Raw genomic sequence first — 27,682 nt, forward strand, 5'->3', positions numbered from 1 at the left:
TTCTAAACAGAATGAATTTTCCTAGCTGATTAAAATGATTTTTAAGATCGGAAAATGGATCATTTCTCCAAATATTTTTGAATCACAGTTCAAATGGACGAGTAAAAAATAGTTTGGGTGAAATGACAAAAATTTTTTTTAGCAAGGATGAAACTGGATTCATCTTAGCTTAAATTTAAAAAGTAGCAAGGATGAAACTGGATACATCCTGTGTAAATTAAAAATAAGAAAAAATATTTGAAAATGGGTACGATGAAACTGGTTACGTCCTGCCTATTTTTACATTTTTATCCATTTAAACAGTATCAAAATTTAACTGTCCATTTCACCCAGAAATTGTTGATTTTGATCTTTTTAACCAATTTTGTGTTTTAAGATTTGAAATGCCAATAGTACACGTATATGTTAAATAACTTACTTTTAATAGGTTTGATAATTCTTAGAGGCCATCCATAAATATAGAGAAACGAGAGGAGAAGGTAGAGAAATTTTGAGACGAGGAAACAGTGGAAAGTCTCTTGATTTTCCTTTCTTCTCTCCTTTAATTTTTAGGTAGGGCCGGCAACTCTACATTGATATTAGTAAAAGGTGCTTTAGATGAACGTGGTTCCAAGTTAATGCAAGACAAAAAGGATTATGGTTATAGTTTTTCTTGAGACGGTCCGGGACGAGGCGGTACTTGTGATATTTCGGTGCTTGGGACGGATTTTATTTGGGGGTTTTTTGGATGTTACATACCATTAGATGGGTTATTTTTTTATTGGCATTGGAAGCACATCACATTATGGCAGGATAACGTTTCGCAGTTTAATGAATGCTCCACTTATTTGATGGGTGGTTAAGAGATTACCTATGGTTAAACTCTTCACAACTTATCAACGGATATAACCCGATTGGTATGAATAGTTTATCCGTCTGGGCGTGGATGTTCCTATTTGGACATCTTGTTTGGGCTACTGGATTTATGTTCTTAATTTCCTGGCGTGGACATTGGCAGGAATTGATTGGCATGGGCTCATGAACGCATACCTTTGGCTAATTTAATTCGGTGGAGAGATAAACCAGTGGCTCTTTCCATTGTGCAAGCAAGATTAGTTGGATTAGCTCACTTTTCTGTAGGTTATATATTTACTTATGCAGCTTTCTTGATTGCCTCTACATCGGGTGCATCTAAAGACTTAAAGGTCTAGATAAATAAATTTTCCACGTTGAACGGTGAGGAAACTTTCGCTTCCTATTGGCCGAAATAGGTCTTTTTTAAGTTTTGTGAAACGAGAGTTTTGGTAAGGACACTTGGCAACGTACGATTGGATTAAGAAAAAGATAAAAAAAGGAAACCAAATTCAATTTTGAATTCGTGACATGGCAGTATTTAGGTAAAAATACTTGGCAACATATAATTGGTTTAAAAATTACAAACTCAAAAAAAAATCCTAACTTACGGTGTTTGTAATCTTATGGAAGTCTAAATTCGAGTCCAATTTTGTGTACCTACTGTGCACGTCCACACAACAAATTAATTTTATTGGTTGCCCAAACTCAACCGTTATCTAATATTTAGTTTTTATTTATGTTTTTAATATTTAGTTTTTATTTACGTTTTAAATATAATTGTAATTTATAAACGGCAAGTGTATAGTTCGGGAAATAAATTTGATTTGTCTACATTGATGGATCATGGATCTAAACCTAGGAACTCTAATGGATTTTCGAGAGACAGAAAGAAAAGATAAAAGAAAGAAAGTAATGTGTAGTACTGATGAAATCTGGTGAAATATATATGAACCCAGGGATGGCGTAATTACATCTGCAGTACTTTGTTGTTTTTACTTTGATGCTTATTTACTTTGATGATTATGTTTACGTAGCCATGAACTTGATTCCAAAACTTCAATAGTTTCCCTCCCAAACTTGATCATCTTTCATGATTGATGCATGCCCTTCCTTATATATACTTGCGGTTTCTAGGTTTCATTTTTATTAAAAAAACAAACAGCAAAAGAAATCTAAATATTAGATAGCCGTGGATTTGGTAAACCAAAATTTGGTAGTAGTGTGCACAAAATTGTACTCTCCAAATTCAATTGGGTAATTGGGTACCTACCGTATTATGACTATTTTTTCCAAATCTAAAGACTTAAAGGCTTAGACAAATTAAACTCTCATATTAAACGATGAGGAAAATCTCGCTTCCTATTGGCCGAAATATGTCTTTTGTAAGTTATGTGAAACAAGCGTTTTGGTGAGGACACTTGACAACATATAATTGATTTAAAAAGAATAGAAAAAAGATTAAAAAAAGGAAACCAAATTAAATTTAGAATCCATGACGTGACAATATTTAGGTGAGGACACTTGGTAACGTGGGAATAGTTTAAAAATTACAAATTTAAAGGAAAACCTAATTTACCGTGTTTGGAATCTTATGGAAGTCCAAATTCACTTTGGAATTCGATTAACTACTACATTAGGACTCTTTTTTTCCAAATTAATACTCCCTTCGTCCCTAATTAGATGACCTATATCATAAATAAGTGGAGTGATAGATTAGTATTATTATAAGAAATATGTAAGCCATATTTATATTCATTAGATAGGTGTTTTAAAATGCTTTCCGATGATACAAAGTTTACGAAAATCCGTTGTATAGTTTGAGAGATAAATCATTTCTAAATTTACTAGTAAATTTTAACTAGGCCATCTAATTAGGGACGGAGGTAGTATATAAAGGAGAAAAAAAATCAACATATTTTCTACGAAAATAAAAGGAAAGATTTAATAAATTTACACATATTCTCCACCTATTTAACGTATTTTCCACGCCACGCTAAATAAAAAAATACATCGCCACGGGGTGGTCAAGCCCGCGACTCACCAAATAAAAAATGCATCACCACAGGTCATGGTGAAGCCCTACGCACACCACATTAAAAATACATCGGCACGCCCCGCGACTCACCAAATTAAAAATGCATCGCCATGGAGCGCATACCAAATCTTAAATGCATTGCCACGGGGCGGAGAGAAGACCCGCGCACACCAAGTTAAAAAAAAAATATGCCCGGTGCTTAGCACCGGCACAAATCTAGTATAACTAACAGGTCGGCTGTATATTTCAAGGAACTAAGGCTTGCGGGCGGCGGACAATGCTACAATTCATATCAGCATGAGAACAACTGATGTGATGCCGAATACTTAACCATCTCGAGGATGTATGATGCGAGATAATATACCAAGGTTCACATCAGCACGCGAATACTTAACTAGCGTGGATGTGCCCGTACACTAATGCGTAGTAAGGTTTTCTGGTGGACAATTCGTTGCTTCTGCGTCTTGACTTACTTCTTGTTAGCTCCTGAAGGTGAGTGCGTCTACTAAGTACTAACAACATTCATTAAGTTAGGCCTAGAAAAATGAAGATCTTAACTACAACATGTTCCAAACTCAAGCCTATTTTCATGAAACCCGTTTTGCGACCCGAATTGAATAACAGGTTTAATTGATTTTATACTTCCTTGCGAGCTGTATATACATACAATGCATTGTGCAGGTGAATTCAGAGACCGTGAACAGAATAGATATTTCCTGCTGCCATTAGTAAAGGAAAGCCGGCCCGAAAGCACGCATCAGTTGAGATTCTGCTGGCTTCCTGTCTTTACTTGAGTTATAGAATGGAGGAGTAATTAAATGAGTAGTACTCGATGAAGCCAAAAATACACCAGCGAATCAAATAGAAGAAAAGTTGAGCAAATCTTGTAATGAGTGTAAGGAGGGTACATGAAGCTAACTTAATTTCTTAAAAAAAGAAAACCAAATGGTCCAAATGATTGGGGAAAAAAACGTACGGGTATGCAGGGAGCCAGTTTAATGATAAAATGAGCCGCCAAATGGCAAGTAGAGAATCAAATCAACTCGATGCGTATTAGCTAGTTGGAAACTTCATGGTAATATATATTGCATCTCTAGCACTTTTATCTGAAATTTGATGTTTAGTTCTAGGATTTGATATTTGGGTGTAGGTGCAGGATTTGTGTCAAGAAATATTTGTGTCAAGAAATAAAAGTTCCATATGTGTATTAAAAACAAATAAGCATGAACGAATAACCATCTTGCTTGAGAAGCATATTTGTGTCAAGAAATAAAAGTTCCATATATGTATTAAAAACAAATAAGCATGAACGAATAACCATTCTTTTTATTAATCGCTAATTCTAAGAAATTTTTATTGGGTTAATTAGCTCAAAAGATATCCTAATTAATTATTTATTCCCTCAATGTTCACATCAGCTTCTGAAGAAATATAAAACTATCTGATAAAGACTAGTTAAGTCACTCGAAATACTCAATGACTTGTTCGACCACTCAGGTGCATGAAAAAATTTAGAACCAACAAATGGATTCATGTATGAAAACTCTAACTACCCTTGCTGACAAACCAGATCAAAAAATAATTCTGATCATTCTATAGAAAGGTTCATTCTTTCCATCACAAAATAATACTGTATATTATAATTTGCCATTATAGCATCAAACTAAAATGGCTTACAAGACAAAGAAACAAAATTATCAGAGCAATTAAATTATGATTTGCGATTGCTACTATGCTATCAGAGCAATCTTTATTCTTTAAACCCAACTCAGGAACGCTCTCTTGCGATAGTGGAGAAGTTTTGGGACACCGCCTCGTCGAGAAACAAGATAGAGAATTCAGCTTGCACTGTTCTTTCGTCCCCGAGGTTGGTCTTATTGTTACCGACCAAAAGTATCTTCAGAACAATAAAGACATCTTAATCGATCGAGCCTGTCAACAATGAACTTTCATTTAAAACAACTCAAAAAAGGTTCTTGCTCATCGTGTGTTAAGTTTCCACAGATACTGAAAGCATCCGAACATAACCTCACCATCTATAATTGTCTCAATTTTTATTGTTCATAGTAATAACCGTTGTGGTTTAAGTCTATATTTTTTAACCTTTTCTTCTATCAATGAATTTTTAGTGCTAAGTAGTTTTGAACTGACGTCATTGATTTCAATCAATATACTAATTTGAAAAGAAAATAATATGTGATGAGAGGCATATGCTATTTTAGTAGCCATCGGTACTAAAGTCATACATTATTTTAGGTCCCTTAAAACATGCAGCACCAAAAATAAATATCTAATTTAAGCTTATAAATAAATCTGAACCATTTTCAATAGTTTCCGAAGAATTAAGTTAAAAGTAGAGACAGAGGGAGAGATTCACCACTAGCCTTCAATAAATCATCTCTCTCCCAAAATGGCAAACAACTGTAAAAATGTTGCAATACTGTATCTTATGTGCATTTTAGTTTCTGTGATAGCTTTTCGGTTATGTAAAGCGGATAGCGACCTTCAAACAGGAGACGTTTATAAACAATGTTTGAAAGAATGCGATGACAAATGAAAAGCAGATGGAAACGGCGAAGTCTTTTGTCACGCAAAATGTTCTAAATCTTGTGAGTAGCAGCAAAAAGATGGTAAGCTTTCTTCTAAGCTGCAAATTAACGCTAATTAGAATCTTTTTGTTTATCAAATTCTGATTAATGATATTGATTATAGTTATTTTGTTTTTGTATTCATTTGCATGCAGCAAACGCAAAAGAGGTACGTCGCTAGGATCCCAAACAATTAAATGCTAATTTATTCTTTTTTCTTATTTATCTGGTTATGACAAAATTTTGTATAACTTATTAGAAATTCACCGCAATCAAGGACACGGCAACTTACCAACAATGAATCATATATAAAGCACTGATGCCGGTTTAGTTGCATTCTTTGGCATCTTCATGCTGGCCTTGTATCATTAATTAAGATAAAGAAACTATTTGGTTTCTGTTTTAATTAACAGTAAATAATAAAGTTTAAATGAAATTAGATATGTATATAATTAGATTAGGAATATTCTTATTCTTTTAGATTTTTTTTCTTGTTCTTTTTATTTTAGTATCTCATAAGGAATTGTGTAGTTTTTGTTTTAATTAATAGTATAATATATTTTAAATAAAATTGAGTACGTATGTAATGAAATTAATTAATTAACTTTTTGTTTTTTTTTTATCAGAAAGAAAGATGTATAAATAAAATGAAGAATATACATTGAGGTAGATGGAAAAAAAGAAAATCAACGTTTAAAAAACAAAGAATTACAAGAAGATGGACTGCCGATTAGATAACATCGTATTGGAGAAGTTCAAGTGAACTCTACGAGAAGATGGCCTGCCAATTTATTTGTTTGTATATAATTGTAGTGGCATGAAACTACGCACTACATCTGATGGAGTATAGGGTGATTCCACATAATACGAAGAAACATAAACAAACATAGACACAAGGATTTACATGGTTCGGTATAATTATCTACGTCCACGGGGTGAAAGGATGTGTATTATTATTCTTCTTTCTTGGTTACAAGTTGTACTCTCTCTCTAGTGGTGATGTTCTCTCAACTCAAGTAGGATGCCTAGTTTTCTCTCCCTCTTCGACCTCTCTTTCTCTCTCGACTATCCCTTATATTTATAGGCCAAAGTCGACATACAACAGAATTACAATGTTGGTCACATTACATCATTTTAGCTGTTCTCTATAGGACCTTCACTGATCGCCCGACTTCCTTGTTTGACCGATAGTTCTTCACCCGAGGCCGAGTCTGTATCGCCTGGTTAGCACGATGTCTCCCTTCTTTCTTCTCGTTCCTTTGTTTGACCACCTTCCTTCGTCTGACCGAGTGCTTTCTGATTGTTCGCCCGACCTGTCTGACGATAAGGGTCACATCACATCAGACACCTATTGGGCCATCACGTCCGACCCACGTGATACCTCGCTCTTTGTGCCGTTTGGTTCTATCTTGTGCTTCGTCGCTCTTTTTTCTTTGGTGTATTATAGCTTAGGATCTTTCCACCTAGCCCTGTGGATTATCTACACCTACATTTATGCCCCTTTTTTCGCTCGTGTGCTTGACACGAGGGAAATAAAATCGTTCCATCTTCTCACGTCCTCGAGCGTGCCGGGAATTCCGGCATGCAGTCTCCCACTAACTCTCCTTTATGACTCGTAACCGTTGCTATCAGTTGAGGCGTTGTACCCTATAAATACCCTCCCTTATGTTCTCACTCCCTTGTTCGCCATTTTTCAGAGAAACGAAGTGATGTTCATCTTTCTTCTCTTCCTCTCTTTGTTGCTGATGCCATTAATTCCGGTGACTCTCTTCTCTTTTCCATCTTCGTCTTTGTTGTTTCTGTTGGTGAGATTCGCGACAGTTGTGGTTAGTTCTTCCTTTTGCTTTTCTCTTCATCAGAGCTCGTATCTCCCTGTTTGTTTTTCTTTCCATGGATTCTTCTTCTCCGTCAATGACCGAAAAAGGTGCGTGATTGATACCTTCTCCGAGGGCGATGTCGTTTCTCTAGGGAGAGGTTCCAACAAGATGGATGCTGGATGATGATCCTCTAGGGAGAGGTTCCAACAAGCGTGCTCGCCATACTAATGACCCATACTTGGATCGGGTTCAATTACTTGTTCGCGGCCAGATTTTGCATGGTAGCTTCCCTCCTCCTCAGTTTCTTGTGGAGCCTTACTTATTCTGGGTGATTAATGATGACAGGGTATGTTGGTTTCTTTCCATTTTCTTCGATTCCTGCTGTGTCGGCTCAGGGTGTTGATTACTTTCTTGTCTTAGGTTAAGCCTCAGGGCGAGCCTACCAAATCGGCTTCTATTTCGAAGAAGATGAGCGCTGGCACAAGGGTCAAGGAAGACTAGGGGAAGGTAACAAACATATAGCTTTTAATCTAAGTACATGTACTTGCCCCTGTTTTTTGCCTTCACATGTTCTGACGCTGAACCTTGTGCAGAAAATCCCAGGCGCGAGGATGAAGATGTTGGAGGGTCTGATACTGTTGGTGGTGAAGGTTTGGTTCCAAGGCGTAATCCTCCTCGGGGGAAGTGGCGGCGAAGGGAGTGATGCTGAAAAGTTCGGACATCGTGATCGACATCCCCGATCAAGATGATGAGGACGATATATTCGGGGACGAGCAGCTGTTTGATGAGAATGGCGGTGGGAAGAAAGAAGGGGAGTTTCCCTTGGAGATTACTATTGTGACTCCTACCATGCAGCCTGGGGCTCAGGGGCCGACCGAAACCTCGCTCCAAAAGCGTCCCCCAATGGATGTTGGTTCTTCCTCGAGTGTTCACACATCTTTTACCATATCGGTCCCTCTGTGTGATTCTCTTGGCGCATTACACTCGGAGGAGTTCGTCTCCTATACTGATGAACAGATGATTGTTGTTGTGCCCCTATATCCTGACATTGCGCCGGTCTTTGATAATCTGGTAAGTGGTTTGTCTGAACTCTTCTTTTTGATGTTTTCGGGACTTACTAATCTCGTCTTGGGGTTAAATTTGTAGACGTTTAATCGGTTGAGGTAGGAGGCTGCACTCCGCCGATAAGAGATTAGGAAGTTGGAGGCTGCTCTTCAGTGGGAGAAGGAACAATCTCGTGACCTGGAGATCAAACTCGCCGATGCTCAAGGTATATTGTTTACATAGTTGTGTTGATTGAGTTATTCGTACCAATATCCTAAGTCAATTATTGTTCTTCTAGCCGAAATATCTGGTATAGATCTAGATGCTTCTTCGGAGTATAGGCTTATGAAGAGAAAATGGGATATCGAGAAAGATCTTGTCGAGAATCTTCGACAATGAATCTGCAATAAGGATGGGAAGATAGACCGACATGAAGCCGAGATCCAACAACTTCAAGAGGAATTGGACACATATCGCCTATTTGAGTATGTCCCCGAGGAGATAGATAACTTGCGGGCTCGCTTGGGGATGTTTCAGAGACTTGCTGGTGATAAAACGTTACTAGCCGATAATCTGGAGAGTCAAAATGGTTCCCTTAGGCTTCAAAATCGAGATCTTCATGAAGATCGGCGACGAATTTTCAGGGAAAAAGTTGTGGCCGAATAGTCCAACCGAGATCTTCTTGAAAGGACCAAGGGCTTCGATAAGTTGTCCAGTGACCTAGAGTATACCCAAGCCCAGTGAACTAGAGGTCCGAGTGGAGCGATCACAAGAAATATTTCAATTCGAATGAATTCAATGAAACAATACTATAATGAGTTAAATTTGAAGCTTTCTAAGGTCGAGGATGAGTTGTCCAAGTCAGTGGAGTCGCTAGAATCTGTGTTGTCAACCCTAACAGGTCTCTGGGGTGTATGCTGGGGTGGCCTTAGATCGAGTTAATTTGTTGTTCTTATTCTGCATTCTGCTATACTCCTTGTCTAACATGCTTGTGATTCTTTGTTACAGCCAAGCAGGGTCGTGTTAAGGATCTGAAGCGAGATGTGCACAACCTCGGGCATGAGGTGGAGCAGTGGAAGAAGGCTGAAGGTGAGACGAAGGTTAAGCTCCAAGCCGCCGAGTCGAGGTCTGAGCAACTTTCTCAACATATTGTGGACGAGAGAAACGCTCATCAGAGCGAGCTAGCTGAGGCGATTAAGGCCGGTGTGAACGAGTACATCGGCAAAAGCGCCGCGAGGTTGATCAGAGGAAGGGAGGGGCCGGTGTTGTTCCACCCAGGAGTTGATCACGCCTTTTGTAGTGTTGCGCCACTAATTTTCCCTTTGTTGCGGGTTGTAATTCGTTTGAAAACTTGTCCCATGCTTCTTTGAACAATTTCTTTTAAATGGGGTGATGCGTCGCCAAGCTTGTTCTTTCTTTTCTATTTTCCTTGAAAATTTCCGCCTTTTCCACTGTGTTGACAATTCTCTTGATAATTTCAGCCTTATCTTGTTGTTTATGTTACGCACCTGCATTTAATGTCACATGTATTGGTTATTAGTGCCTTTTCTGTCGAATACACTCAACAAGGAGGGTCATCGGGCCCGATGCCATGTCCCAGCCGAGGTATCTCATCACTATCTTTTAGATTCAGCGGAAGGGTTATAGTCACCCTAGGTATAGGCCCGATAATCCCGAGTGGTTATCGACCAACCAACTCGGGCAACTGGTCACGGCCACCTGCGATGGGGGTAACCTTTCAGATGTAAGTAAGTTACCTGGCTGAGAAGAAATCGTATCTTAACAACCTTTGGTATCTGGATTCCAACCACTAGTACCCTTAGGCTACCTCGGAACTTGCACACTGCCACTTCCCCGAGTATCGAATAGCCAGTCGACTGCAAGTCACCTCGGCACTTCCACACTGGCTTTGCCCCGAGTACGAATGACCATTCGAGTGTAAGTCATCTCGGCACTTCCTCACTGGCTTTTCCCCGAGTACGAATGACCATTCGAGTGTAAGTCACCTCGGCACTTCCTCACTGGCTTTGCCCCGAGTACGAATGACCATTGGTCGCTCATGTCATATTTCCTACCCCTCGCGGTTTTAAAGAAATGAATAACAAGTATGTTTTCCTGTTTCCCTCGAACCCCTCATGGGTAATAGAGTTTCAGATGTTATGCGTTCCACGGTTTTAGCTCGGGTTTGCCGTCTGGTTTGAGTAATCGAAAAGCTCCCTCGCCAGCTTTAGACACGATTGTGTATGGTCCTCCCTACCTTGCCGCTAGTTTACCGCCCCTTTTGTCACGTTCCCTATCGGCTAGATATTTCAACACTAACTGCCCCGGTTGAAACTCTCTTGGTCGAACTCGTTTGTTGTATTCTTGTTGTAATCTCCTTTGGTAATTCTCCATTTTTTGCAACGCCATCTCCCTTGTTTCCTCCAAGTCATCGAGCTTGGCCAATATTAGATCTACCGATATGTTTCGCCTCCAGGATTCAGTTCTTGTGGTGGGTATCATTGCTTCAGTTGGTAGTATCGCTTTGGTTCCATAAGTCAGCATAAAAGGTGATAGCCCTGTTGCTTCCCTTCGAGTGGTTCGATAGGCCCATAAAACATTGTAGAGTTCTTCGCACCAATTACCGTACTCTCCATATAATTGTTTCTTCATATTATCGGCGATAGTTATTTTTGTGATCTCGGCCTGCCCATTACTTTGAGGGTATATGGGGGTAGCCTTGCTTTTTCTGATATTGTAGGTGTTAAATAGTAGGTCGATGTTTTCTCCCTGGAGTTGTTTTCCGTTATCCGAGACGATGGCCGCCGTTACTCCGAAACGACATATGATGTGCTCCCAAATGAATATGAATACGTCCTTGTCACGGATATGTCTCAGTGGTGCCGCCTCCACCCATTTAGTGAAGTAATCCGTCTCTACTATTAAGTATTTCCTACGCCCCGATCCCACATGTAATGGCCCCATGATATCGATCCCCCACTTGGCAAAGGGCCAAGGGCTCACCACCGAGTTTAGAGTTACAGATGGCGCATGTATCTTCTTACCAAACCGCTGACATTCTTCGCAAGCTCGTGCCATTTGTTTTGCATCATCATTCATGTACGACCAGAAGTATCCCATCGTTTTCGCTCTCGCTGAAAAACTTCGTCCCGAGCTGTCATTTCTGGCTGCCCATAGTGTAGTTCGTTCAGTATTGTCTGGACTTCTTCCTTGCTCAAACATCTTAAGAGGGGCCCCAAGTACGATTTTCTGTTCTTGGCTAGGCGACTTTTTACTAGAATATCGTCGACATAGACCTCAATGGTGTTATGGATCTGGTCCTTAAACATATCGCCCACCAACCTCTGATATGTGGCGCCTGCATTCTTCAGCCCAAACGACATCTTGGTGTAGCAGTATAGGCCCCTTGGTGTGAAGAAGGAGGTGTGTTCTTGATCCTCGGGAGCCAGCGGGATCTGGTTCACTACAAAAAAACCAACCAAAGGCTACTTGACCAATGGTAATGGCCTATTCAAATCTTTAGTTGCCTAACAATTTATGCAATTAATGTTAGTTGCCCAGGCGTAGTGGCGTAAGAGGGCATTGCTTTATGTTTAAAGCAACAAGTTCGCACTGGTTAGTTGGTCCCCATGTCTAAAGCTACTAGTTTGGCTAGTTGGCCGACAGATGTCACCTAATAGGTAAAGTCACTAATTTGTGTAGTCGTCAGGTTATTAGCGAAAATATTAAGGCAACAACTATCTTTTAATTGTTAATAGATTTTGCATTTAGAGATTCATCTAGTGGCCAACAACATAAAACCACTGGCTTTTGTAGTGGTCGTTTCATATGCCTAATGGTTTAAGACACTAGTTCTTGTCTAGTTATTCAATAGGTCACGGATAAATTATTTCATGCATTTGCAAAAATATATATGCAACTAAGTTTTAGTAGCCAATCTTTTAGGCTACAAGTATCTCTAATAGTCTCTAGTAGCCAAATGACTAAAAGCTGCTACCATCGCAGCAACAACAGTAGCCAACTCATACTTGAAACCAACTTCGGAGTTCCTAAACTTAAAGAGCCACTAGTTCTCTAGATTTTAAATAGGTAATGCTACTAACATCTCAGATGGACCGGTGAGAGGGCTGATCTGGGCTTGACCGGTGCTACGGACCCAGGCCTGGAAAAAAAGTCCATCCGTAAATAACTTCCCAAATTTAATGCATTACCAAATATTAATAAACAAATATTAATTGAATTTCTATAATTAACACTAAATACTAAAAAAGAGAGATACCAAAAGTAAATTTTTATTTAATAGCATTCGTTAAAACAAAGAAGTTTCCAAACAAAAAAATCAAGAATATCGTAATCCCACCCGAGATATCAGGACCACAAGACCAAAAAAAAAAAGAGAAAGTTCTTCTAAGAGCTAATCTAGATCTTTCTAAAAAGAGACTCTAAATAACAGAAATAATAAATGCATCTAAACCTCAACATATTCTTCTTCATCATCCTCTTCGAGTTCCCTATCTGGATTCTCCTCGTCACCTTCTTCTTGACCATCTGCAAATGCCTCTACATCCTCCTCTTCATCTTCCATATCACTACCTTCAAAGGAATCTCGATTTTCATGAATTTGACTCCCGTGCACATCAGCATCTTCATCATCATCTTCCGCTTCATCTTCAGATGATAATTCCATAGCCGGCATGCCATTTTAAACAAGATATTCATTCAACCGCTTCTTTGTCGCGTTCAGACCTGTTTCTTTCTTAAGACTTTTTTTTTCCTGTTCCAAGGATGCCATTCTTACTTTCAATTCGGCAATTTCTTCTTCTTTTTTCTGGTATAAATTGTAGTCAGTTGGATGAGCCTTGCGACGACGTTTACCCGAACATCCAGCATTACGAACTTTGTTAAATATCTCTTCTGGAGTGTCATTAGTTTCTCCCCGATCTGCGGCTTCCTTCTTGGCCTTCATTTTTTCCTGCACATTAATTCAAAACACAAATTAATCACAAAGTAGGAAACCAGATTCAAATGAGTTTGGGCAAGCAATAGCAGGTTGAAGGAAAAAAAGAATACTGACTACAAAGTAGAATTCCAGAATAAAGAACCGTACTTAATGTGGCCACTATTCACAAAAATTCCCATAATAAAGAACCATACTTATTCACAAAAATTCTACCAGGAGCAGTTTTCACTTAACCGATGATAAGAAACTCAAAACTATGATATAAAAATGCTGCATATTTTTCTTCACTTAATCTTTTGGCAGAATGAGCACAACAGTGCATAGCATAATTTTGCAATTCTATCTGTGCAAATCATGATTGTGTAAACAATAATCTATAAATAGATACATATCAAACATGTTTCATCAATGAAGGATTATTTCTTACACTCATTTCTTTGCATTTGGCGTGGATTTTCTTTTCAGGATCATGGGTTCGTCGGAAGAAAGTCACTGGATCACAAGGCTCTTCGGCTTGCAGCTTTGAAATGGAAAACATCATCATATAAAACAACATATCATGTAATAAACACATCTGACTCGTAAATAATATCATTAAATAAAACAATTGAAGCAGGCATAATATATACCAACTCGTATTCGATACTAGTGAAACTTTTGTTGCCATTACTGTGGTTAATACCGTTGAGTTGCTTCGCAGCCGCAGCAAGACGTCCTCTTTCAGAATTTTTTCTATCGCATGAGGTAAAATGTAAGTTAATATGAAGTTAAGTGTAAGAATGCAGATATATATAAGACAAAATGTTTATAAAAGATCACCCACCCCAACTCTTCAAGTTCAATCTATATATATAACCTTATGGAAAATCTTCCATAACCAAAACCAAACTCTTGTATATTATGTAAGCTACTTTACATCCACATAAAATTTATATTCTAAACGAAAAATACAACAAGAAATGATAGCAAGGGTTTGCAAAAAATTAGTTCAGCTGTATAAGAGTGCCCTTGGCAGTGCATTCTTGTTTTCAAACCAACAATGAAGTGCAATTTTAAGACAAAAAAGAAAAGATAACTTGTGTAGTGTTTTCCAGTTCCACATATCATACCTAATTGTCCACTCCCATGACTTAAAAAAAAACATCATATGTAAACAGTAAGCAAATAGATATACCTTGAACGCATCGGTGGTGAAGTGCTCACACATGTGAGCCCAATCACGTTTGTTGGGGCAATCTTCGGGAGGGTGTGCCAAAGCCTCCATGTGGCCATCTGATCCAGCGAACCCATCACCCCCAACTTTTTTGTATGCTAGACGAAGTTTGTGCCTGTATGCCTTATAGGCATTCCTCATCATGTCTTTGATCACTTTGACAACCACTTCATCATCAGGAACGAGAATAAAGTGGTCCTATATGGCCGAAAACAACTTAATAGAGATAGCAACTAAAAAAATTCCAAACTAAGAATAAAATAAGTAACATTAAATTATTTATACCCGGACATTCTGGATCACTCGGGCAATCTTCTGCTCAGGCATATCATCAAATTTATCATATGTTAGTGGGCAATTGTCCCTTTGACTTACCCACGACCCAATAGAGTTTATAAGCTCATGTCTATAGTGACCACAAAATTTTTCTTTAAAAACGTACACGCTTACTTTCTCCTTCCCCCTGTTGGAAACCGCAAAATTAGTTGTTTTCTTTCTTGTGGTACGTTGTGTTCGACCTATTTAAGAAACCAAAGATAGCATACAGGAAAATTATTAGCTAGTCAGAAAAAAAACAACATTAAAAAACAAAATGCCTCTCACATAAATATACCATCTTGCAGTGAATTGCCAACTTCTTCATTATTTGCTACAGGAGAATTAGACGTTGATCACGATCGGTTGGGTTGCGAAAAATTATGGTTTTCAGCTGGAGAATTGTTCCGCTGTTGTGATCGGCGAGATTGCTGCGAAGATGAACTTCGAAGAGAATTATGCTGTGATTGATGAGATGTTGAACTTTGAATAACTTTTTGTGTTGACCGATGAGATGGCTGAAGAGATGCTTGTGTTCGATTATTATGCAATTGATTTGAACGTTTTTGTATTTCATTCTCTGCGGGAGGTGGTACAGAACGACGACCTTGAGTTCTCATAGGGATATGTAGACCATTGTATTCCTTCTCCAGATTTCTGTGTACTCCTGTGCGGTGTCCTCTAGGGGATATCCTTGGAGTTAACAGAAAATCATTGTTCAGAGGTGATTCCATTGGATGCACCGCGCATGATATTCCACCAGCCCTACTTCTCTCATGCACAGGTGACTCAATTGGTGAACGACTTGGCAGCACAGGACGTGTTCTTCCACCTCCCCTTCCTCCATCCACTGGTGACTCGATTGGTGCATGGCTTGGCAGCACCCGACCTGTTCTTCCAACTCCACTTCCGTCGTGCACCATTGACTGAGCTGCTTGCAAGCGACTGCTAAAGTCATTCAATTGGTGTTCTTGTCCCTCCTTGTTTTTGTCTCCTGCAGTATAACATTTAAGTAAGGCATACATATTAATTGCTAAAATTGCCTGAAAATACACAGCATCGGTTATTGGTCCTATAAGGAAGAGTTCAAGAAACATTTTAAAAATTCCCAGCACTCTATTGGGCATCAATCAGCAAACAACTACACTGTGTACTATTACTTGTCATTGAAAATTTTGCAGAAAATGGCATGTAAAATTCTAACTCAGTTCAATACCAAAGCAACATATGTATGTTCAAAATTGAAAATGTTATTAAGAAAAGGAGATTTAGATACCAAAAAAAAAAGGTTATTGGTTACCAATAAATTGAGATTGCTTCACACTTTTCGGATTTCCTCCCTGTCGTGTGGATATGGGATTCACAAGTGCAGCTGAGGGCTCTTTAGCTCCTCCCTTCTGTACTTTTTGGTTTTTCGAAGTCCATTCTGGAAAACAACCATGCATGATAATCGACAAACGGCACAAATAGAAAGTTAATGCCTTCATTAAATCATAAAGTTTATTCTTAATTTACCGTATTTTCGACGTAAAGCTTCATCCCCGAAGAATAGGCAGGCTTCTCGAGCCATATCTGATGAAATCAAAACACCTAAGATTATTAAGTTCGATCTGAATTCTTCAGTAAATAAACATATAAACAACTCAATGCCTCCTGCAACCTAAACTTAATCTGTGAACACAACAAATCCACATATATATACATTTAACGAAAACTAAGCCTAAACTAAACATCAAGCACACGATTCAACAACCATTTGATTAGTAAGATAAAGCCTCAAAATGTTGACAAAATCAATTTAACCACCAAAAAGACATCAGATTGAAATCGATTATACCAGTTATGTTTTAATACCTACCCTTTCACAAAACTAAATTCATGAGAGGAACAAGTTACAACACTGAAGCGCAAAACCCAAAGTATCAAAACAAGACCTAGAACTATTAACCCAAAACATGAGGAAAAAAAACACCTATAATATATTCCTTCCCAGATTAATATTCAGAATAAATATACCAGTAAGAACACAACAACCCAAATCAGATAAGTTCCCTGTCGAAAAAAAAACAGAAAAAACAATTAGGTTTTGATACAAAAAAATCAAGCATAGGGTTTGAAGAGAAAATTGAAAAGAAAATACACCTTCGTAAGATGAAGCTGAAATTGGATGGCACTCTTCATGATTTTATGACTCTTTATATAGCCAACATATTTACATCAAGCGGGAATAATCCCGCCTAAAAGATTTTTTATTTGAGTTTCATCGCGCTCAAAACACTTTAGGGTTAACTGAGAAAAAAATTGAATTTTGTTCTTCGATATCTTCTTTCCAAAAATCAAGAAACATAATTTCCCTATTTCTCTAACGAATTCTGGAAATTTTCCTAATTTCCAGCCAAAATATCCCACGAAATTTTATCCCTTCGTTATCTTCGTTTATCTCTGTTGCTCTGTAACTTTGTTTACGGAGATGAACACGAAATTTTGTCACCTATATGACAGGCCAGGTGTAAACGAGGAACAAAAAAGTTTAACGTTTTTAATTTCATGAGATGGACAGGTCCAAATCTTTGTTAGCACGTGCCTTGTTTTTATTAGTCCGTTAGTCCACTTAGGATTTGCATGCTAATATTAAGAGAATTAGACAGATAAACAGTTCGGGGAGCTGCAAATTACGCTGTCACGTATTGCCCCTGGAAAATGGTATAATGAATTGTTTTATAAATAAAATTGAGGATATACATTAGTTTAATTAATTTAAATATCATAGACCCCAATCTCTTCCCTACCAGGCTGCCACTTATATATTCATGGATTTGTCTATATCGCAAACCACAGTGCCTGAAGCTTGAGTTTTCTACCCTCATTTAATTATATTTTTAGCAACTGTATAATGCACAAATATAAAGTAATGTTTGATACTCTTTCGTTTTAAAAAGATAATCTTGGTTCATGTGTAATTTATACGTGAAATAGGCATATTTTTTTAAAACAGAGGGAGTATATATGTTGAGTCATAAACACAATATATTTGAGGTTATCGATGATAATGGCATCGCGCATTCGCCAGGATCTAGTATATACAAAGAAAAATCTTTGTTATGTTTTAGGTTGGAGAGGCAAAATAAAGGAAAACATTATTACACTGTCAGAGAGAGTAAGATAAGAGGTTTTTGAATTTGCTTCTATTCGTCTAACCATTGGTGGGGTTCATGATATCTATCATCCGCCATTAACTTTGATAAGTACATCACTAGTACAAAAATGGCTTTCCATCACGGTAATTTACCGTGACCAGTTTTTCCATTTCTGAGAAACCGTGTCCAAAGGCTGCGAGGCGAAAAGTATGCCTTTTGGTCACGGTTGATTTCGTGACCATTAGATATGTTTCACCGTGACCATAATTTCTTTGGTCACGGGTCTTGTATTATACCGTGACAGGTTTGTGTTTTAGACACAGAATATTAAGATTCACCGTGTCCAAATTTGCTCATTGGTCCCAAACTACGTTTCACTCCGTGACCATTCTGTTAAGCATTCTTCATTTAGTGCACAGTTTTCTAAGACGTTGGACACAGTTTTTTAAGATTAATATTGTGCATAAAAATTAACAATAGATTGAATTTTTATTAACAATAAATCAAACAATACATCCTCGACATGAAATTCCATAAACATATGTATAGCTTACTATTACTTAACAAAGACTGAACACAAAAGAAATGATGAACCCCAATTTACAATACTGATAGTACTTGTAGTGACTATTACCCAATTTCTAATCACCAAAGTGGTGATATCTGTGCACACAATTAACTTCCAACATAAAGCCTAGCACTTCACTGGATGATCACAGCTTCACGGGCAATGAGATCATAGGAATACCTTTCCATAAGTTCCTGAATTGTTGTAGTTCACTGTTTTCAAACACAAAAGGTAAAGTTTGTGGTACGATATACCAACCATAAAATGAAGGAAACAATTTGTTTGTGGTAAGTCTAGTTCAGCTTATAAACTTAACGATCAGAATATAACCTGCGCCAGCATCTTTCCATTGCGGATAACGGTTCTAGGTCAAAATGAGATAGCCTTTCATAAGTGTCGCCTCTCCAATCACCTGAAGAAGCACCAAAATTGTTCAGCACTAATTTTTTTAAGTTCTCTCCAACATGCAATACTACCGAAGTACCCAAGAAGACTGTTTTAATCCTCTGTCACAGGTGGACGACTACAATCAACTCAACTAAGGAGAACTGCAGCCGTCAAGAGGAAGTTGGTCTACATAAACATCTTTGGAGAGTCTTTTGATGCACATTAAGCAAAGATGAAGATACCTGGATTGAGTTAAAGGTTTCAAAAGGAATATTTTGTATGACAAGTTCCCATAGTATTACTCCAAAGTATACGTATACGTATGCCCTAATAGTTTTTTTAATTTTCATGAGATTACATATTGTTAAAGGATTTATCAAGCAAGTCCACAAAATAAAATAATACTCGGAGGAGTAAATAAGAAACAAGTCCACAGTAAACTCGGAGGAGCATTTAACATATTTCTCATTTGAGGGGTCATTGCAAAGAATGATAAGTCATACCTTGTGAAATATTTTATGACGAGCTGACACACTGAAATCCCCAAGTTCCGCTATTCCTTCGCTATCAAGTGGAATTTTTCCAGCCTGCAAAGATGCATTTCCTTACTTCATTTAATCCCTCCAAATAAATCCCCAACCTCAAGGGAACAGATATGTACCGATTTCATTTCTAGTAAAAAGATTATACTCGTGGTACTTAAATCCATATTTAAGTCACCTGTAATCTAGTTTAGTTGCGCAAAATACTAAATCATGAGACATGAGTACTTCTACAGAATTAGAAAATAAACTGACCTTGGACGGTGGTTAATATTAATCGAAGAAGCGTCGACATGTTAAGCACAATATGTTACGAGACACTTAAAATAGTACTTTCCCTTAATTGAAAAAATCTTAATTGCTTTTCTTTACCTCGCACAAAGAAAATTTAGGTTAACTTTTGATTTCCACTTGTTTTATAAATGTAATGGTTCAAACATACATGAATATATCCAACATAGAAAATGGAAAGGAAAGAGAAAAGAAAAAATAACTTACCGGGGGTGGATACACCCAACTGGCTACTAGCACTTACCCTTCACTTCCCTTGATCATTAATGCATATTTACCTTGCAGAAAGTAAAGTACAGTGTAAAGGTCAACATCAGAGATCAAATGTTATGATAGCAAACTAGATATTAGAACCTATTACCAGCACCAAGATGTCTGATCTTACCTAGCAACATTGTTTCAACCAAACCATTTATGCAGTGCGACAGCGGTTAATGGCCATTTGATAGCTTCACCATCACCATTACGAGATCCAAATTCCATGCAAGCATATCCAGTACTGCCAACTTCATCCATGAAAATTGTTGCGCGTGTGTGTTCCTTGTGAAGAAGCCAGAAATCACAAGTTAATAAAATTAGATGGTAAACTAAAACCACGAACTTAGAAAGAAAGAGTGCCACTGCCATACCCCATTAAAAAGAAGAAACGACTAAATTTCAATCATATCCTTGGCTGTAGAATCAAAAAATCAATATAAAAAACACTAAAATCTGGAACACCAGTGGAAAGATGGCAGAACTGATTAACACCTTTTAGTTAGTTTGAGGAAACCCTCATCTACCATCAAAATTCCGATAGGGAATCGATCTAATAAGACACTCTTTCCAATGCAGTATAATTGATTATAGAAATAATTAACAACATATTGCAGATAGATAACAGTTCTTCTCAACATCCCATAGAAGCTAAACAACTTAGGTGTGAACAGAAGAAAAGAACACCAACTAAACAAGACTCTCAAATAACTCGGAATGTCTAATCGGAAGCGGTTTCCGAATAACGCTAACAAAATATTGAACTTGATTATAGGTGGAGTAGAATAAAAATGGAAGTAAACAACGGTTTCCAATCTCTCACAACACGACAATCCTAAGAATAAGCAAACAAATACACGAATTTAGCTAAACAGAAACTCAAATATCAAATTTAAGGAAGTAAATTTAATAAAGGGTTAGATATAAGTCAGATCTAAAGAAAAAGATGAGTTGGATTCAATATGAGAGCTTACCGCGTTGACAGAACTTATAAAGAATTAACTGATTTTACACTTAAACAAGTTAGTACATCAATTAACCCAGAACAAGTCCATAAACTTGATGACGACTTCGGACTTTTACCAGAAAAAATCCAATCCGCTTGAACCTAATCAAGCATCAGTTCTCAGCCCAAATTGGTTTGCCCTAAATCGAGAAAAGAAACCACTTATAAACAAAATCAATTTCAAAACAGATAATAAGAATAAAATGGAAGCAATTATAATAAGTAACGAAATACTCACAGTGTTACCTTGAAACATTGAATACCTGATTGGAGCTTCCGATTCAAATTCCGTAGGATCAAACAGGTTGTACAAACAAAATAAGATTTTTATTTGAGTTCGAACTGATATAGAGAAGAAGTAGATTGGAATAATCGCCCAAAAGCCAAGGAGTCAAATGTACGTGGGGTCGCCGTAAATCGTGGGAGAATAGAAGTATGGTTGAGAAATCAGAGCAGTTCTAAATTTTCGATCGTGTATTCGTGTTAATAAAATGTGGATTGATGTATATAGACACGTGCCGAACAAACCCGTGTCCAGAGAGATGAGCTGTAGTCTCGATAATATATTACCTGGCGTTTTTAGGGGCCACCCGAAAGGATTTAGGGGCCTTCAATTTATACCCAGCCAAAGACTCTAGTTAAGGGGTACCCTATATGATATTGAAGTTACATAAATGCCCTTCTGGTAAAACTGTATAAAAACCAAATCAAAAACAATTCTACTCATTTCAACTCTTCTTCTTCCAGTTTCCTATTATCTTCCGATTGTGGAAGAAAAAAAAAATTCCACTCCAAAGTCAAATGGCCCCAATTAGGTAAGAATCTATCATTTTTGGGGTTTATTTCGCTTTAATTCGACGAATCGAGAAAAAAAATTCTAGGGTTTTCGGTTATTTATCCATATTCGGGCGATATTCATGCTCCTTTACTTCTGAATGTAGTCGTGTTCTTCATTTCTCAAGAACATCGACAGTATTCGGGAAAAATATTTGATGGTTATCGGCCGAATATTGTTGGCCATATCTTCCTGGATACAAACTGGTAAAAAACGGTAGTTTAATGAATTTTTTGTCTCCCGAATATATTTAAGTAGACACACAGTATTCAGAAGTACACTCACTACCGAATATATATATTGAAAAAATCTCAAAATTTCTGATATAGGAAAAATCCCATTTTGGGGACAGTATTTATTCGGAAGACAATATAATGTTTTATACCTTCGATTATTTCAATTTCAAAATTTGAAAAGTATAAGTTTTTCCCAAATTCTGATTTTTGGGCCATCGTACATTCGGGACTTTACAAAAAAATTATCCTCCGAATATTGCAAGTTCAAAACAAACCACGCCATGGCTCTAGGTGGTTCCAAGGGACAATATAGAATGTTAGACAGCCCATATTCGGACGTTTGGGTAACTAATTATACTTCCGATTATTTCAATTTCAAAATTTGAAAAGTATAAGTTTTTCCCAAATTCTGATTTTTGGGCCATCGTACATTCGAGACTTTACAAAAAAATTATCCTCCTAATATTGCAAGTTCAAAACAAACCACGCCATGGCTCTAGGTGGTTCCAAGGGCCAATATAGAATGTTAGACAACCCATATTCGGACGTTTGGGTAACTAATTATACTTCCGATTATTTCAATTTCAAAATTTGAAAAGTATAAGTTTTTCCCAAATTCTGATTTTTGGGCCATCGTACATTCGGGACTTTACAAAAAAATTATCCTCCGAATAATATAGTCGTGTTTAGAAATACCAACTTAATCGGTAGATAAGAATTTAAGTTTGCCACCGAATGTCTTATTCGGAGGGAATACATGTATCGTTAACAACCGATTGTAGTGCACCAATGATACGAAACCTCAACGGCCATATTTTCAGAAACCTCAACGGCCATATTTTCAGAAACCTCAACGGCCATATTTTCAAAAATTAGATCCGTTGGAACTCTAATCTATATAAGGAGGGTAACCCCTCTCAGTTATTATTGAGTAAAAAATCTGAATGAAAAACCTTTTCAATGGCAAGTCCATCATCAATCGACAACATACTTCGAAGATGCAAGCGAACAACTACATCAATTGCAGCAATGGAAGAAGAAATACAAAAAAGGAACAAACAACCCAAAAAAATTAAACCATCGTTAGTGGCAACGGAGGAGGAGGAAGAGGAAATCAAGGCTAAGAAGCGAGGTCAAGAACAATTCCATCATAGAGAAAGATTAAAACAAGTTGAGAAAGAGACCGAATGGATAAAAAATTATTAAATTGTGAAATATCTACCCAAAGAACAGCAGGACGATCGTATATTTTGGATTAACGTTTCATTGGGTCCTTTTGTTGGTAAGTACAAGAAGCCACGCCACAATTATGAACCATCCCATGTTTCTTCAAGGGTGCACCATGTTATAAAATTGTGCACCGAGTACAACCGTATTCTTGCTAGGCACAGAGACGACAGGTTTGCGGCACAAGATGCTTATTCCAAGTGGAGAGGAGAGTCGTTTCTACATTTCGAAGCCGCCTTGATTGTTGCATCTCGGACTGGGAAAAAAGAATAACATGTGATGTTTGAGTGCTGTAAATTCAAATTTTTAATATTAATCGGCGGTTTGATAAAATATGGAATTCCCGAATATGATTAATCGTATTGAAGTGTTATAATACTGTTGTTACGATTACATAGTTTCAAAAAAAATTATAGTCGTGCCTCGAAAAAAAACGATCAAACATCGTCATCATCCGAGGGGATCAATTCGAGTAACTCAGTGGGAAAGTTGTTGTCCATAACACGATCCCAATCAACCATGTTGGACTCATATTGTTTAACCCAATCCTTGCAATGGTTCATCGGGAAGTAATCGTGCCACTTACTCAACGGAGGTAACGGACAATCTTTCTTTACTCTTAAACCGATAAAATGCATTTCATTCACAAATGCCATTACGATTCTTCTATCTTTAGCCGACTCGTCGCAAGCCGTTCTTGTGGGTGCAAACGTCATGCTAAGTCCATACATAGGAGGAACAAAGAAATGTACCACGCAATTCAAAACGTCCGCTAGGAGATATCCAAATTTAGGCATTGTCATCCAATACTTGGATCCGATTGTCTTCAATCCCTTTCGACACTTCACACGCGCAACTAAGTCTTTTAACTCTTGTTCTTTGTCGTATCTATCTCCTCGCCTCATCACCTCCATATAAAAACCCTTGTCCTTCACTAGTTGTACCGCCATCTTATTTCTTAAATATTGGCATTGGGTGAAATTTTCGATATCCGCCTCTCTAAAGTAACCCATTTATTCCGTAGCAACGTGAAACCCACAATTTCCATCCCCATCAACCTCGTCGGTCGACAAAACAAATGGAATGATAAGTGGAGGGAGTTGTTCCAAATACTCTTTGTATATTGTATATGTAGATCGATTTGGTCTTCCATTAAGATCTCTAGGGCAACGAAGAGTACCTTTGTCCTCTTTTATAGTAAGAATTTCCATTGGCTGGGTTTGTTGCGAGGCGTTCATTTTCTCAACAACTTCTTCGACAACATTGGGTTGACTTACTTGAGAAGGCTCTGTAGAGATCTTTTGCCTTACTTGTCGGGTGGTTGGTCCACTTTGACCATTTCTTGGACGACCTCTTTTCTTAGGTTCCGGCTCATCTTCAAATTCGGCTTCCGAACGCTCGTGCCTAGACAATATTCTTTTATTAGTAAAATACTCCTTCAACTCTTTTCTTTGGATGGTCCTCGACACTTCGGTGTTCGGCCTACCGGTGTTCTTTTGCTTAATAGGTTCATCAACCTCCCTTAAACAAGGGTGAAGGGCTTCCTCCAAATTATGCATCAGTATTTGCTTTTTGGTGCCGTTTGATGTAGCGTAACGCTCGGCTATTTGTGCACACAATTCTGACTCGAAGAAAGACGGAGCATCAACTACCGGGGTGTTCGGAGTGAAATTTAATTGATTCCAAAATGGGTGAATATCATCAATGTCAATCACTTCAACATACCTACCAAACTTATGACGACATGGGAGTCCAATACCTATCATATCCTTGCAAACACAAACCGTATTCTCGTCATCATAAGTTTTATATAACTTCAATTGTTTCATCATGCGATTTATTGCCCATCTTGAAACTTTATGAACAACTCCCCTTAGAAGCAATTTTTCCTTAATATGTTCCATCGGGAATTGGTGTACACTAAATTGCATACATTTCCTAATCTTTACGAGATCACGATTGCTGAATTCATGGATTGCTTCTTGGATCGACACAACTCCATTTTGACTACCAATTAGTATTTTCTTTAGTCTACCATGAGACCCCTCCGCAATGCTTGTCGCCTCGTTCTTGAAGTTACGATATTCATATGTCCATGCAAACACAAACCTCTCCTTAATCGTTAACCATTATTTTTTACAATACTCAACCGATTTTGGGTAGTCCGTGCCGTATTCATCCTCAAATTTCTTCAAGTTACATTCGTAAATTTCCTCGGTCATCGACCAAACGATTTTGTCCCATGCTTTCATGAACATTTTCCAAATTATTCCATCCTCCTTCCACTTTTCTTCAAATAGCATATCCTCTTCCTTACGTTCTTCCACGGTTAATTTACTAATGCGCTCATCCTATTCCTTTGACCTCTTGGTACCCTTCCTTGGTCTTTTAGCTTGGAAATGATGATGGCAATTGGTTTTGAGATTGCATTGAATGTGCCACGTACATTGCAAGTTTTGGGCTTCCGGAAACACTACCGCTATTGCATGCATTAAGGCTTGATCGTTATCCGTTACAATAACCCTTGGAAAATTATCACCGTTATAAATGGACCTCAACGTCTCCAACATCCAAATGAAACTCACATTGTTCTCATGATCCATTAAACCCCATGCAATCGTAAACGTGTTTTTGTCCGAAGTATGGAAAGCAATGTTCAACAACGGCATGTTATACTTGTTTGTCTTATAAGTAGCATCTATCAACAAAATTTGATGAAAGCATTGAGCCAATTGGATCATTTCGGGATGCGCCAAGAAAATACGAACCACTATACCATCCTTTTCTTCCCTTCTCAAGGTGTAGCCGTGTAACTCCGCTAACCACTCCAATTGTTGCATGACCGTTCTACCATCCCAATCAGTCCTTTTGATCGTAGCTAGGGCCGACTTAATTGTATACAAAGAAGACAAGTTGTCGGGATCGTCCGACTTTATCTTACTTAAGATCGCACTCGCTTTTTGGATCCGCATAGACCTCACCGTCTGCATTTGATGTGGTTTTAACTTGGCAACCATTACATGTCCAATTAAATCTAACGGATCATCATGGTTGTGACAACCGTTATCAACTTTATACATTTTATACTCTTTACCTTTAATACCATCGGGCTTATAGAAGACAATCTTAAATGGGCATCCTATCTTCTTGGTATTGCTTCGGTATTTCCTATTCGTCTTCCGTATGTACTTACTATTCTTTCCCTCGTGACTCTTTCACGTCCCACCTCGCTCACAAATCATTTCTAATCGAGTGTCACTAACATGATTATTTTGAACTACCACGCACATGTTAGCTTTTGCCTTGTTCATAAGCCATTCCTTTGCCTCCTTCTTACTTCCAAATGTCTAAACGTGCATAAAACAAAACAAATCTAATAAGCATAACCATTTAACATATAAATTTTGCAAAAAATAAAATAGTTATGAGTATACCAAATCGTTTGCATAGTATAGGGAAGTGTCGGGCCTCAAATAGAAGTCATCAACAAACTCTTCAACGTCCTGCATATGAAAGCAACAAATTATTATACAATAATCGGAGGTTATAAAATAAGTCAAACTTCCGAATATTCTATATTCGGAATTCTATCGGTTACGCAAAACACCCGATTTATGCAAATGAATGTACACAGTTTACTGAGTGAAAAAAATGATATAATCGGAGGTTATTAAATAAGTCAAACTTTCGAATACTTTATATTCGGAATCCTATCGGTTACCCAAAACACCCGATTTATGCAAATGAATGTACACAGTTTACTGAGTGCAAAAAATGATATAATCGGAAGCTAAAATATATAGTAAACCAGCCGAATATAAATAACCGGGAGATAACTTTAATCAATAAACATCCGATTGTAAAGGATAAGAATACTGAGTTTTGAAATTTTCCGAGGAATTCGTTTTTGGGGCCATTCGGGGGTAAATAACTCTACATAACTACCGAATGTAGATATTTTTGGAAAACCAGTTTGGGGTTTTTCTCATATTCGGCAGTAAACTACTATCTTGGAACTACCGAATATACATATTTGGTACTCAGTGTGTTATATTCGTAAGTTTATTCGAGAAATTATCTACCGAATCTGGGTAGTTCATGGCATTCAATGCATGCAATAATCGGTTTTTCTTGTTTACAAAAGCACACAAACGCATGCAAATCGAGTATTTTAGTTTCTTAACACAATACCTGTGTTTTACATGCATCGTTAGCTTCAATATCATGCGATTCTCCATTTTCTTCCATGAAAGGGTCGTCTAGGTTTTCCTATCCACAAAAGTTTGGATCATTCAACATATACCCCAAATCGTCTTCTCTAAACGGTCGTGAACCCTCAACATTTTCTTCTTCGTCATGATTCTCACCGTCTTCTTCATATCCATCCATTTT

General features: G+C 37.7%; 1 long non-coding RNA gene across 1 annotated transcript; it reads left to right on the top strand.

The window, feature by feature from the left end:
• The first annotated feature begins 5,216 nt into the window (after positions 1-5,216).
• On the top strand, positions 5,217-9,821 carry LOC113283779. Its single transcript, XR_003327623.1, has 7 exons — positions 5,217-5,499; positions 5,613-5,626; positions 6,084-7,620; positions 7,695-7,781; positions 7,868-8,345; positions 8,421-8,544; positions 9,327-9,821. It is a non-coding gene; the product is annotated as an uncharacterized LOC113283779 (long non-coding RNA).
• Positions 9,822-27,682: the final 17,861 nt, after the last annotated feature.

The sequence above is a fragment of the Papaver somniferum genome, chromosome 5, assembly GCF_003573695.1.
Source record: "Papaver somniferum cultivar HN1 chromosome 5, ASM357369v1, whole genome shotgun sequence".
Taxonomy (NCBI): Eukaryota; Viridiplantae; Streptophyta; class Magnoliopsida; order Ranunculales; family Papaveraceae; genus Papaver; species Papaver somniferum.